The 14126-nt window shown below is 38.7% G+C and overlaps 1 long non-coding RNA gene across 2 annotated transcripts; it reads left to right on the plus strand.

The window, feature by feature from the left end:
• The first annotated feature begins 44 nt into the window (after positions 1 to 44).
• On the plus strand, positions 45 to 9829 carry LOC107144866. 2 transcript variants are annotated; one of them, XR_007343468.1, is made up of 4 exons: positions 45 to 190; positions 3434 to 3556; positions 4996 to 5062; positions 9544 to 9829. It is a non-coding gene; the product is annotated as an uncharacterized LOC107144866 (long non-coding RNA). The 2 variants fall into 2 exon arrangements; XR_001503848.2 differs by lacking the exon at positions 45 to 190 and adding an exon at positions 1566 to 2204.
• The last annotated feature ends 4297 nt before the right edge of the window (positions 9830 to 14126 follow it).

A 14126-nucleotide genomic window follows, 5' to 3' on the forward strand; every position in this document is an offset into this window, starting at 1 on the left:
CGTCCCCTGGTGGACCAGGAGGACGCGGCGGGGCCCCGCGCGTGGGCCGCGAGAACCTCGGATACGCCTCTCTCGGTGTCACGGTTCGCGGGAGGACGCGCGTGAGCGTGTCCCCTGCGTCCACGCGTGTCCTCTCCATCACTCTCGGCTCTGGTCCAGTACGATGCGTTTCTGAAATGGAGCCGGGGAGGTTTGTGCCGCAGACATCCTCATTACATAATCCTACCACTCTGGACCCACGGCTGTTTCTCTCCCGCCCCCACCACCACCCTGATCCCCCCACCCCGCTTTTGGTCTCTTCTTTTTTTGTGTCAGGGAGGACTGGAAAGAATCCTGAAAGATATTGAAGCATTTAGAATTTATGGTTCTGTTGCCGTGGTTGTCACCTCCGCTCTACGTCAAATTTAAGACTCATTTCTTAAGGATGTCTCTATTTTCTGCTTTATTTGCACATTGATGGCTCTGCTGCTCGGCTGGCCACGGCCGCCCGGCTTCTGAGATAGAATTGTGCTAATATGTGAAAGGGAAGGACTGATTATTAGTAGGTAGGCGGAATTCAGATTGCATCAGGCTGATGTTCTCCCTTTTTTTAGATGATTGCTTTCACGTTTTCTCTGGTAAACAATGAGTTTTAACTTTGTATCTTGGTGGTGAGGATCTGTTCCCCATTCTTTCCCTTTCTGTTCATCAGCTTTTCCATTTGAGAATCAGTTTACTTGTTAGCAGTAGTTTCACAGGTCTCTTGTCACTGAATCTCTTTTCTCCACCAGCAGAGGTGAGACCAACCCAACTCATCTCAGATTACCCACAATTTTTTTTTCTTGGCTTTTCTTTTTACTTACCACTGCATTTATATCTTTCTGAATATGTTAACTTACACTAGGGATAGGTTTGCTCTGATTGTTTTTAACATGGGGCTCTTAAACTTCATATTTAAACTTACTAAGGGTTTATTGGTTTGTCCTGTCTGCTTGGATCCAGTTATGCATAACTCTTAAAAGGTGAAGCTTTCAAACATGATCCATAATTGTATTGTCAGGACATGGCCATGAAGCTTGCTCTTCGAGTTTTGACTGTATAGTTGTCATTGTTTCAATCAAGTGCAAAAGAGGTTACTCCTATTTACTTAGTGTAATAGCTGTTTACTGTTAAAACTTTAAAGACTCATAAAAGTAGGGCTGCTGTATTTTAAAGATCTCATCATTCTTGTGGGAGAGACACAACACCAACTCCAGGAAAGGCAACAGATTGCTTCTGTCATATCGCTTGGCTGTTTTAGAGTGTACTTAAAGGATTATGATTGATAAGGCTGTCTTGCCAGAGAATGTTGACACAGGTGTGCATCGTTATCTTAATTAAGATCCTGAGAAAATGTTGTCTATAAATGGAGACATAAGAAGGGCAGCATATTTTTTTGTACAGTTTTGCTTTTGGAGAATTTAATTGCACTTGAAACCTCTCTTTCTGCTTGCAGATTTTGTGAGCAGCTTGGCATCAGAAGTTTTAGAGAGAAATGGTAGTTTAATGTTAAGTGTTCTGGCATGTAGTAATACTACTTGTGGCTTTTTGGCAATACATTTTCTCAGCTTGCTTTCTTTGTACTCTACCTTTGTAGAATAAATGGTTTCTAATTTTGAAAAAAAAATTAAAAACATAAGACTGCAGTATATGATTAAGCAAACATTGGTGTTTAGAAAACACCTTTTGAGGAAGCCATGCTTAATGTTCAGAAACAGGAATATGACAAAAAGGTGAATACATGAGAAATGTATGCCACTGGAATTTTTTGGAGAGGAAAGAGTCTCCCATGATGTCTCAATGGTGGAAAACAGTTTCTTTTCCATATTATCAAGTGCCTAGCTACAACATTCGTGGAATGCCTTGTTTTTAGTTCTAGAAATAGAGGAGAACTTATCTTTTCCAAAATATTATTCTGTAAATTTGAATTGATGAGCAAGTGGAGACGATGCATTAGTTTAAGGATCTGACTCATAACCTGGGTGTCCACTAAAATAACATTACTGTCCTTCACTCTAAATCTCTGACTGCAAAAACAATGGCAAGGCGGATGCTGCTGATTATATTACCTTTGGCTTACCCAGCACCTAATACCCCTTAACATAAGGATTACATTAAGATTTCCCCCTCTCTTTGTAGCTCACTCTTTCCTGGAAGCTGGCTGTCCATCAGTGTGTGTGAGAGAGGTGTGTGTGTTTTCCCTTTAATATTAAAACTCATTGTAGAAAGAGGAAATGAAAGTAGAGGAGACCACAGGCATATGATCATGATCGGAAAAGCCAGGTGTAGAGTCACAGCTCATTCTTGACTCCAAGGATAATTAGCTGTTTAGAATTACATGGTAAACTAAAATCAAAGGGAGACTTATTTAGATTTGTTTGCTCAAACTAAAACAAGAGCGTTAATTTAGAGATAATTGCTTTATTTATCCCTCAGCCCCCCATCAAAATTTTTTTCTTTGGCAGCTGCATCTCCATCCTCATGCTATTATCCATGTGTTATTTAAAAATTTATTGTGTTGGAAGAGATGAAATAGGAACATGAACTAATTGCATATCATCAGTTTTGATTGATAGCATCAAGTAATTATTAATATATTTATATATTCTAGAAATCTTAGGAAAAATTAAAAATGTTCTTTAGTTGATAACATGGAAATAAATGAAATCCTATAATCCTGAATGGATTAAATATGTTCTTTTAAATAGATTATAAATATTATACTTTGAAACCATGTTTTTATTCTAAACTAGCCCAGCCTGTTTTTGAGTGGTAGTATCTCAGTATCTTTGTTTTTGTTTTTTTTTTTTCTCCTCATTTTCTAGGTTATGTGTTGATGTCTGTATTTTTAACATCTTTTTGGCATATTTGGTAGCTGTTTAGTGGAGAATAATTTTTCTAAATAGGATAACAGCTGGGACAGCTTTAAGAATGTGTAAAAATCTAGAAATTCTATTTTCCTTTTCAATAATGAGTTTGGATTGCTTTCTCGGCACTACTCTGAAGTGTGATACTGATAACTTATTTCTGCATAAATCTGCAATGTTTTTATAGCTGTATTATACCTAAGCACCAATTTAGCTTGGCAAATTAACTTAAATGCTTCAAAATTGAAAACCAGTATATTCTAATGTAGTTTGAGTTTAAGTCTTTATTAGTGAGGATGAACTTGACATTTGTTCAGGAGAAGGGAATATAATTTTCTCCTGCAGTTGTGATTTATGTAATCCATTTTTCTAGCCTTTTCTCAAGCTAATGATATTCCACACCTTGATACAGCTTTTATTTGTTTATTCACCATAATATGGAGTGATACCTTGGAGAAAATTAGATTAGATATTCATATCTAATATCCCAGTAGTATTGCTAGTCTTCTGTGTTTCCTTAAACAGAATCATTTCCATTTTCTATACAGGTGATAAGTATGATGCTTCCATAATACGTTTGGATGTTTTCAGCTAAGTTCACTTTCAAACTGTGGGGTTCCTCCAAATGTTGGCTGAAATTTATTCTTGCATGTCCCAAGGCTCATCTGCAGGTGAGTGTCTGCACACACACACCGTGGGGATGCTTGTGTGTGGAGTGACTCAAAATAGCATGAGGGTTGGCTTTACCAAAGAATTGACACTGGTGACAGAGGCTAAGTACAGAAGGTAGAGAATGCCACTTGAGGCCTTTCAATATTGAAATTCCATTATTGCATTCACCGAGAGTGTAGTAAATAGAAAATTTTTGGATTCGTAGAATGACACTGGATAATTTATTTATTTTTATTTGTCATGTTTCCTGGAATTACATTGAATAATTCATTTGAATGATACTACTGGGTAGCAAAATTTATAAAGTAACTCATTACCTTTCATAAATATGAAGACTAAGATATTTTATAGAAATACAATTATTATTTTTTAAAAAGACTCTACTTGTACCAAATCACATTTTGGGATTATTTTAATTACCTAGTTCTTTTAATGGTGAATTTTGTGATCCAGTCATGAGTACCAAACTCTTAGTGGTGAAGAGTATACAGGTGTAGGCAGAACTTGCCATTTCTCATGAAAATTTGGCGGCTGAATATAGGTGCATGAGAAAGAATTATTTTGCAGAATATTTGTGTTGTCTAGTGGGCAGAGCAAGGAATAGGACTTAGTATCAGAATATTTTGTTGAGTAAAAAAATTAGTATATGACAAAAATAAAAATCTAGTTCTACAGAAGGCAGTATAGTTAGCATATATTTCGATAGAAAAAAAATGCTTCTCTGTGATACTTTCTAAGGCATTAAAGTGATTTTTACTGTAATGTGAAATAATAATTGATTATAAATAATAGACTTGACTTCCCCTGTTACTGATTGGGACTTATGGAAGGGAGTTTCGTGTATGGCCGAGAGCTGAGGCATTCCAGCAAGTGAGAAAACATGACACAAATATCAAGAAAATGCTCAGCGGGGAGGGGGAGGGCAGTCTGATTCCTCTTTGTTTACCTTTAAGCTTTCTTTTTTGTTTTGTTTTAAACCATGTACAGAGTTGTTGAATTTAAGAGATGAAAGGATCTAGATGGTTGTTTCTTTTTCCTTCTAAGGATAAATATGGGAAAAAAATCTAAACATATATGCAGATTTGTTGAATTTCACATCTGTCAACTGCCAAATTTATTATGAAAACTTATATTTCACATGCACTGAAGGTGTAACTCAAATGTATTTAAACTCTATTCCTTTTATAATAAAATAGACGTGGGCAAGGTCTGCCACTGTAGAAACCAGAAGGAAGCGGCCTCCAGTCTTGGGCTAGGGTTGATTAATGGATAAGGTCATACTAAATGTTCTCTGGTGGAAATAGCTAACGAGTATGCTTTTTGAGAAATGTATCATTCAGGAATAAAATCAATTGAAGTATTGGTAATTAAATTGTGATCCCACGAAGGGAGGAAGAGGAAGGAGAGAGGGGGCTGACCATTCTGTTCTTGTTTCTAGGAGTCCACAGTTCCTGATGGATCTAGTGTCCTGGCTGTTGGAAGGAGGAGATTGTGCAGACAGAAAGGTAATATTCTCTCTCTTAAAAGAAGACTTTTCTTTGTAATCCCGAACCATCATTATATATAAGAATTTTGTCCACTAGACACCTTTTCTTTGAATTTGGGATATGCAAGCAGACTTATTTTCCTCTGCTAAGTTTTTGAGCCTGCTTCTCTTAGGGTATGTAAGGGCTGCGTTGGGAACACTGAGAAATATCCTTTCGGCAGACTCAGCACCCTTAAAATAGCTTCTTTCTGAGACTGAGCTCTGTGATGGTGTCCTGGTCGGTGCTAGTAGGTGACTAACATTTCAGTTTGTGGTTGACACGCACGCCTGCAGCCTTGTCCCACTGTCCCCGTTTACCTCGCGGTCCTTTGTTGGTTCACTGGGGGATGTGTTCTCTGCAGGGTGATTTGCTGCCAGCCATAGCCAGGCTCAGAGGGAAGGACTTGGTGGTTGGCAGCTGGTTCCAGAGCCCTGGCGAGAAGTGAGTTGGGCCCGCCTGGGGCGTTCCAGTGCGTGCACCAGCAGCTCAGCACATGGCTGCCTGTCCTGGTTCCGAGCTGTGGGTCTCTCTCTGCTCTTCCTGTAATCCTAGGCCGGGGTAAAGCTTTCCTTTTCCACTGGCGAGATTGCTTGGCTACTGAGCCTGCAGCTGTTTCGGGGATTCCCATGGAAGGAGGACTCTTGCTTGGTTCTGGGGGATGCCTTTGGTGCTTTACCCACGTGCTTTTTCGTTTTCAAAAAACCTGGAGTTGGCCTTGGAGAAATACACCTAAGATTCTTGAAGAACAAAAATTGGGTTCGATTTGGATCTATCAGAAAAGACTCTACTTCCTGATGCCAATCTCCACATTGATGATGCAGGTTAGATTAGAAATTGGTGTTTGTAAAAGACCAATTACTTCGTCTCAGAGGTTTCTACAGGCTTCTGTTGTGGAATGGTATTTGTATCTATTTGTTTTCCTTGTTAAGAAAAACTACTTTTCTAGTCATCAAAGATGTCTGCCCCCTGAACTCTATCTAGGGAGGAATATTAATAAAACAATAAAGGACTTCATGGCGTCTAATTGTATAATTAGGCAATCGGTAAGAAATGTGATAGCTAAAATTGGTTTCACCCACTAAAGGAACTAGTGAACATTTAAAAACACAAACCTTCAGAAAAGAGACTAATCTTCATGTCAAATAGTGTTTGGGGTTAACCCAACAGAAAGGCAGAATATACCAATTTTCGGATTCTTTTATTCACGCCTATACAGAGGGTTATAAGCAGCTGAGGAAACCGTAAAATATAGTGTAAGAAAAAATGGGAATATCAAAGCGATTATTTGCAAAGCAGTTTACATTTGTAAAACTATTCAATATTATGACCTTGAGCAACTTTTGCTCTTGGATGCTGGGTTATCACACTGGTTTTTTGTATATCCCTCTGTGGTGTAGCTTGTATATGGAACGCAGGGGTGTGTTTAGATTGAACAGGTCTTACTGTATTCCTTTACAGCTGCTCTTAAGTCATCAAAGTATCATCTTGACATCAATGGCACTGTTTTTTAATCATTGTTTTGAACACAGAATTATGGATATTCTGAAATGGAAATGTCTTATTTGTCATTCCAAATTTTATTCTCTATAATGGACTTTTAAAATAAAAGGCCTGTGAGTATACTTTGAGTCCTGGGCTAATTTTCTAGGCATCAGAACACAGAAAAGCAGGCTTGATTAATTTCAAACTGAAAAGAGGCAGGTAAAACCATTTTCAGCGGAAATTTACTAATGCAGCAACCCTTTAAATTAAATGTTTGTTAACATAATAGTGATGGCATTTTCTCCTCCTCCTGCTTGTGGTTTTGTCCAACTGGATGTTCCAGTGGCAGTCGCACCGACTGTTAAGTGTTTAAATGATGACACCATTATGTGAAGTGATTTTGAAATGAGAGATTCCAGCCAAGAATTACATCTGCTCCCATCTCCTTCAAATCATACTCTCTGGCAGTGCAGATTATGATTGATTTGTTTGTGACAGATTGCAGGAAACAGTCATTGATTTTTCAATATTTTACCTTAAAATTATTTACAGTTGTAACCATGGGGAGGTATTTCCATGGGCTGTCAGCCCCTGAAAGACTAGGATAATATTCCCTGCTCTCTGACAAGACAAATTACCTGTAATGAGTGCAGTAGCTGAAGGGTATACTTTTATTTTAAAATATGTCAATAACCCCAGTGACTAAACGAATATTGATTTAGCATAATGAAGCCTGAGTAATGTGAAAATGAGCTTTTTCAAGGGGCTTGGTAAAGACTTTCTTTTTAGCTGGTTAGAAGAAGCTTTTCATTCTTCCCAGTAGCTGGTTGAAATCCTGAATTTTATAAGCAGGAATGGTAGCGTTGCTTGTGATAACTCAATATTTCTTCCTCATTTTAATAATTCTTTTCAAGTCTGATTTTCAGCCAGCATTTTTGCCATGGAATAGCTACTGATTTGTTTGATGCTATCTTAAACCGACTTCAGTATCTTTACAATTTCAATATATTTTGCATGGAAACCTCTGGTACTGAATATTAAAATATAACTGTATCCACAGTTGTTTGTAGAGGACCTCATAATTGCATGAAGACATTTCAAATGGGTCATTGTAGTATTTAATGTGCCATATTTTATGGTAGACTGACTTTCAGTCTCTGGACATCAGATTGCGTTCCCTGGGAATGAAGATTAATTTACTTAAGTACTGATTTTTTAGGCATCAGTGCAGGTTTTCATTTTTGTTAGACTTTTGCTCTTTTTTTGGGGAGGGGGAGGAGTGTATTAAGATCTCAATACATAAAAATCCTTCCAACAAAATAATAGAAGTATATACCTGCATGTTTATGTGCCCAGGTGTTTGAAGATTTTATATCTGAATATCTCCATATCTAACTTGGTAGGTGGAAAAATAGGGTAGACAGGGCTGGGAATGCAGGGAGAAAAGTAAGTATTTGAACAAGATGTCAAACTGATATTTCATGAGCACCTAACTCATTCTATGGTAACTAGTAGTCATAAAATCATTAAAATCAATAGGCAAAATCCCTTCAGAAATTAAAAAGGAGTTATGATTTAAAGGAATTTCAGGTGGCTGTATGAATGCAAGCTCTCCTACGGCATGGCATATTTCTTATATGGAAATTATAAATACATCCTTTGATGGCAGAAAGGATAGACTTGAGAGTATAAAATAATTGTGTTTTTTCCCCAGGAATTTGCCTAAGGGTATGACACAGATGATCTCTGCCACTGTCTTTGTTGTGTTCTTAAATGAACTGGGTGCTTCACGAAATCCTGCACTTGTGATTCCACATGCTGCAAGATTTCATGTGGCCATCGGTACCTGCCTCCCATGTTCTTTCTCTTTTTCTACAAAAGTAGTTTTAAAATCCAGAAATATGAGGAAAGTGCCGTCATCGTATATGAAACTAGTAGGCCCAATTCTTCAACGATTGATTTGGTCTTATGGTTTTTTTAAATCAACGCAGTGTCCATAGAATGACTTATGTCTTCCAGAAAAAATAATTTAGATTTTTCTTTCTCAATAGATTTTTGAATAAAGCATATTTTCTTCAGGCAGATCTATGCCAAGAAAAACACCTATGTTGATGTTTAGTTTGGAGTAAAATTAAAAATGCATTAAAATCAATACTTTGTGACCCCACCATTTAGTATGAACGTGTGTGCTCATTTTACGGCACACAGAGAACTGTTTATGTGAGTTAACTTTAAGAGATGTGTAGGTAAAGTGAAGTTTTTTTCTGGGAAAATTATTCTCTTCTGGATACTATGCCCTTCTCTCTTTTTCTTTTTTTTTTCCCCTTGAAAAAAAATTACCCTGCCCCTGTGCTTCTATAGAGAACAACTATTTATATAAAAATTTTTAAATTTTGCAAGTCATTGCCTGGGGTTAGTTAAAACACTTGTTTTTGAAAATGACGAAATACCCCTGCCTTAAAAAATCTTTCTTATATTTGTATCTATTAAGATAAACAGTTTACTTTGATACGGTACATACCAACCTATTTAGTTAATTATTTTTCCAGAATTCACTTTACTGTGTTTCGTCTAACCTTTATGATAACTTAATATAGGGACAAATTAGCATATAATTCTATTTTCCATGTGACCTCAACCAGTTGCAGAATTGTACCACCACTGCCGGGGGCCCCTGGATAGTCCATGTAGACTGTAGCATGAAATGTTTGTAAGTGTTCGGTGCTGCCTGGCTAGTGTTTTTGTTACCAAAAATGTTTTAAAGTAAGCAATTAGAAGAAACACTTCACCCCATTACCAAGTTATTAAAATACCTCCTAAGGTAGCATTTTTAATTAGTGTACATAATTGATTGGTGATTTGTCTTCTCCCAGGCAGAAGCAGCCTGGTGACGTTCAGTGTGATCAGAAAGTGTAAGGTACTGGGGACTGACCCTGGCAGTGATCATGACGACTAAATGACTTTTTTTTTCCTTTTAGATTCAGCCATCGGTCTTTGAAATTTCCTGACATCCGTTTCAGTCTAGATGGAAAAGAATTGGAAAAATCAAGCGCTCAGGGGATTTAAATATGTTTTGAATGTTTCTGTTTATAGACGACAGTATTTTTCCAGTTGAGCTCCTTGGTGTCCCTGTAGGGGAAGGGTAAACTCTTCTTCATCATCAATTTTATTGAAAATGCTTAAGACATAAAATGTTGCTGAAATAATTCCTGTTTGAAATAAAGTGAAGGAAAAAAATGAAATAAATTTTATATGGTGACTGTTTTTCTAAAATGTCTTTATTGGATTGAATGAATATTTAGACCTGAAAAAGAGGGTCCAAAAAAATCCCTTTATCTCAGTAATTCTGTCAGAGAGCATTAGAGGTGGTTTAAGATCACTTTCTAATATGACTCTATTATAGTTATTGGACATAAAAGTCTTGAAAGGTATCGTATGTGTATTTTAATTCTCTATATTAGCCCCTGTGGGATGGAACATTTCCTTCCTGAACAGCTCTATTAGTGCAATTCAGATAAAAGAAAAAATTGCCACAAGAGGTGGAGCATTGGCTATGTGTTGGAACGTTTGATTTAAAACGCAAAAAAAGATTGGCATCCGGGTCTCCGTGGAGTGGACACATTTGGGGTTACTTTGCTATTGGCGAATTCCTTGTCATGACCTCTGTAGCACCTATGGCAAAAATGGAGGGGTAGCTCTCCAAAGGAGGCCTCCTGCCCTATGGCCAGAGGTACCCCTACAGGGACCTGGGAGAGTCCCAGGACCCTTGCAGAAACTGCTGGGTGTGGCCCATTTTGGAACCATCTGATTCCACAGTTTTCGCAGACTCCAGGGGCCATAATGAATTCTTAACCCTGATCTCAGTGAGGCCACGTACATTTGGTAGGCTAGAATGTTTCCTTTTTCATTTTTATTGAATTTGTATATTTTTGAGAGGATTCTAGATTCACAGGCAGCTGTACAGTATAATGCAGAGAAGTCCTTGAACCCCTACCCAGGTTCCCCCATATCTTGCAAAATACAGTAGAATATCACAGCCTGGATGTTGATGTCCTTACAGGCAAGACAGGAACTGCTCTCGCCACCACGGGGATCCCTCATATTGCCCGTGTGCGGCCACACCTGCTCCTCTCCCATCCCACCTGCTCTTTAACCCTCGTGTTGTGGTGTGGATGTGAGGTGTCCCCTGCAAAGCTGTGTTAGACAGTGCAGGAGTGTCCAGTGGGGAAATGATTATGAGAGCTGCAGCCACTTGGGTGGATTAATCCATTTGATGGATTAATAATGTGAATGGACTCCTGGGTAGTAACTGTAGGCAAGTGGGGCTTGGCTGGAGGAAGTGGGTCCCTGGGAGTGTACCCTTGGGGATGGTGTCCTACCCCTTCTTCCTCTCTCTCTGCTCCTGACTCCCCTGAGCTGAGCAGCTTCCTCTGCTGCTCCCTTCCGCCATGATGTTCTGCCCCACTCAGGCCCAGGGCTGCTGAGTGGGTGGACCACGGACTGAGCCTTTGGAACTGTGAGCCCGAAATAAACTTTCCTTGTCAGGTGTTTTGGTTACAGTGATGAAAAGCTGATAAACCTATCAACCGCCTAACTGTCCTCATTTCTATAATTTTGCCCTTTTAAGAATGTGGTATAAATGGGATGATGGCAGGTAACCCTTTGGGACTGGCTTTTTTTAGTTGGCATTGTTCTCTGGACATTCCACTTGTGTGTGTCCATAGTCTGTTCCCTTTTTGTTGAGTAATATTCCGCAGGACGGGAGTAACAGCTCCTTTAACCAGTCCCCTGGTATTGGGACTTCAGGATACTTTCCAGTATTTGTTACAAATAAAACTGCTATAAACATCGATGCAGCAGTTTTTGTGTGAATATAAGTTTTCGTTTTTCTGGGCCAAATGCCCAGGAGTGAAATTGTGGGTCACATGTTAATTACATAGACTATTTCTTTTTAAGACTAGAATTGATTTTGTGGAACAGAAGTGGCAAGAAGGGCACCTACATTTTTGTAGTGTTTTCACATTCACTAAATCAAGTGAATTTTTTATGATTTTAAAACACAGACTACCTTAAATAACTTGTAGCTACATATAAGGAAACTATGTTTCCAGAATATAGATTTTATTCTCATTTTATAGAAATACTTCTGCAAAAAATTACTTCTCGGTAAAACAATTCCTATATAAGAGAACAAGGCTAACACATATACTAGAAAATTAATACATTACTTGGGGAAATTTGGGGCCCAATTTTCAAAGTGTTCATCAAGACTTGACATTCAAGGGCTGATTGTGAGCCAGGCCTTTGTCACCACCATCTTGCCTGCGGTTCTTCTTTGTCGAATGAGCTCATTGGCACAATCTAGTCAATGGTGTTCCAGAAAAAGCTCATTTTGAACTGTTTGCACTTACTAGGAAAATGGACGGACTCAAAAACAAAAAGGAGCTTTTCCTGGTCCATGATCTCTAAAAGTGCAACTACTTTACAAAATGCCTGAGGGAAGAAACAGCTCTGTTTCCGCCAAACCCTGGTGGAAATCATGCTGTTATATTTACTAAATCATGATGAGGTGTGTACAAGACCATGTATGCTATATTTTAGGGGACATGCATAGAAAGAACTTTCAGAGAAAGTTTTTACTCTGATTTTCCATCATGTATATTGACATTAGAACTCTTACTACAGGTGTAACAATGTGACTTTATACTTTTGGTTTGTTTTTAATAATAATAAAAAAAATTGGATGTGATTAACTGGCCCCAATGATCCCTCCAACAACTGTCCATGTTATAATCTTTATTTTTTAGAGTGAGATATGAGACCCAGGAGACCCCGATCTTCAATGCTTCTAAGTATGGTTTCATCTTTAGCCCACAGTGGTCATGACCATAGGGACACAGGGGCCAGGAGATAGTAAAATAGCCCTTGCTCTTCAAAATGACTGGATAAAAGATACGAGTACACACCGGGAATCTTTAAATGCTGATGCAGTCATTCACTCATGACGCAGGGAGTGGAGCATCCCGTGAAAACTCACTAGAATGTGCTAGAAGAGCCGCGAGTGCTTCAAGCCCCTGGAAACCTAACAGTAAAGGAGCCAGTGCAGCCGCCCCTGTCCCAGCATAGTTCCCACAGCTCCTAGATTGGGCGATGAGGACAGGAAAAATATCAAAAGCAACTAGGAATAGAATCTACATAATTTTACATTATTGGAAGCTCACAATGCGGGAGGAGAGGGACACCGGCAGAGCTGAGACGGAGGGAACCCGCGGCACAGGAAGGACAGGCTGGCCTGTGGAAGGAGCGAAGTCCTGCCAGGAGGACAGCAGAGAGGAAAGGTCAGTGACAGGCTGCAGCTGCTGTCCGCCAGGCGGAACCTGGTCAGGATAGAATGTCTGGGAGTAGCAAAAGTGGTATGTTTTTGCCCCAGAGTATATTTAACAGCTTGCTATGGCTTAGGAACTTACCAGAAATGAGACATGTTTAAGAGTACTATTTTAATTTAAATATGTGGGTTTGGGGCCGGGGCTGTAGCTCAGTGGCACGACACTTGGTGCCTGTCGAGTTCATGCAGGGCTCTGGGTCCAGTCCCCAGCTCTGCAAATAATCCACAAGTGAATAAATAAATAGACTGAGAGTGTGAAAAGCAAATGGGTTATCTTCAGACAACTAGGGCTTGAAAGATTCCTTTAGGTTATGAGGTTCGATGTGATAAGAAAGAATAAGATATTTTATACTTTTCTGGTGAGTTAAATGCCTAATCTATAAAACTGTAATCATTTTAAAAATTGTAGGCTCTGTTAGATTTAAAAATAATGCAAGAACCTAATGCTCTTTTGGAAAAGCTTCAAAATTAAAACTGCTAGATCACAAGTAGATAAAGAGTTCTATAAAGACTATATTCATAAGATTATACACAGAAGTAACAATGATTTTACTAAGAAATTATTTGGAGCAATCTAAGAAAATTCAAGTAAGAGTGTGCATTCATTTATTTACTTACTTATTATTTTTCAGTGCTAGGATCAAACCTGGAGCCTCATATGTGCCAGACAAGTGCTTCACCACTGAGCTACATGCCCAGCCCTACATGTATATGTATATGTGTATGTGTGTGTGTGTATACATATATACATGTGCAAATATATATACTAGAATACACACTAGAATGTGCTAGAAGAGCCGCAAGTGCTTCAAGCCCTTGGAAACCTAACAGTAAAGGAGACAGTGCAGCCGCCCCTGTTCTCAGCATAGTTCCCACAGCTCCTAGATTGGGCGATGAGGACAGGAAAAAAAATCAAAAGCATTTAGGAATCTAGTAATTTTGCATCATTGGAAGCTCACAATGTGGGAGGAGAGGGACACAGGCAGAGGTGAGATGGAGGGAACCCGTGGAATGCATATGTATATGTTTTAAGTGTACAATGTACTAAATGCTAAGAGCTTTTGCTGAATGTATATCCAATTTTCAGACACTAGGACACTCTGGTCACACTTAGAAACTTGGAAAATGGAAGACAAAGGTTTCCATCAGAGTTTCTTTAAATTTATGTAAACCATA

The sequence above is a fragment of the Marmota marmota genome, unplaced genomic scaffold (assembly GCF_001458135.2).
Source record: "Marmota marmota marmota unplaced genomic scaffold, marMar, whole genome shotgun sequence".
NCBI lineage: Eukaryota > Metazoa > Chordata > Mammalia > Rodentia > Sciuridae > Marmota > Marmota marmota.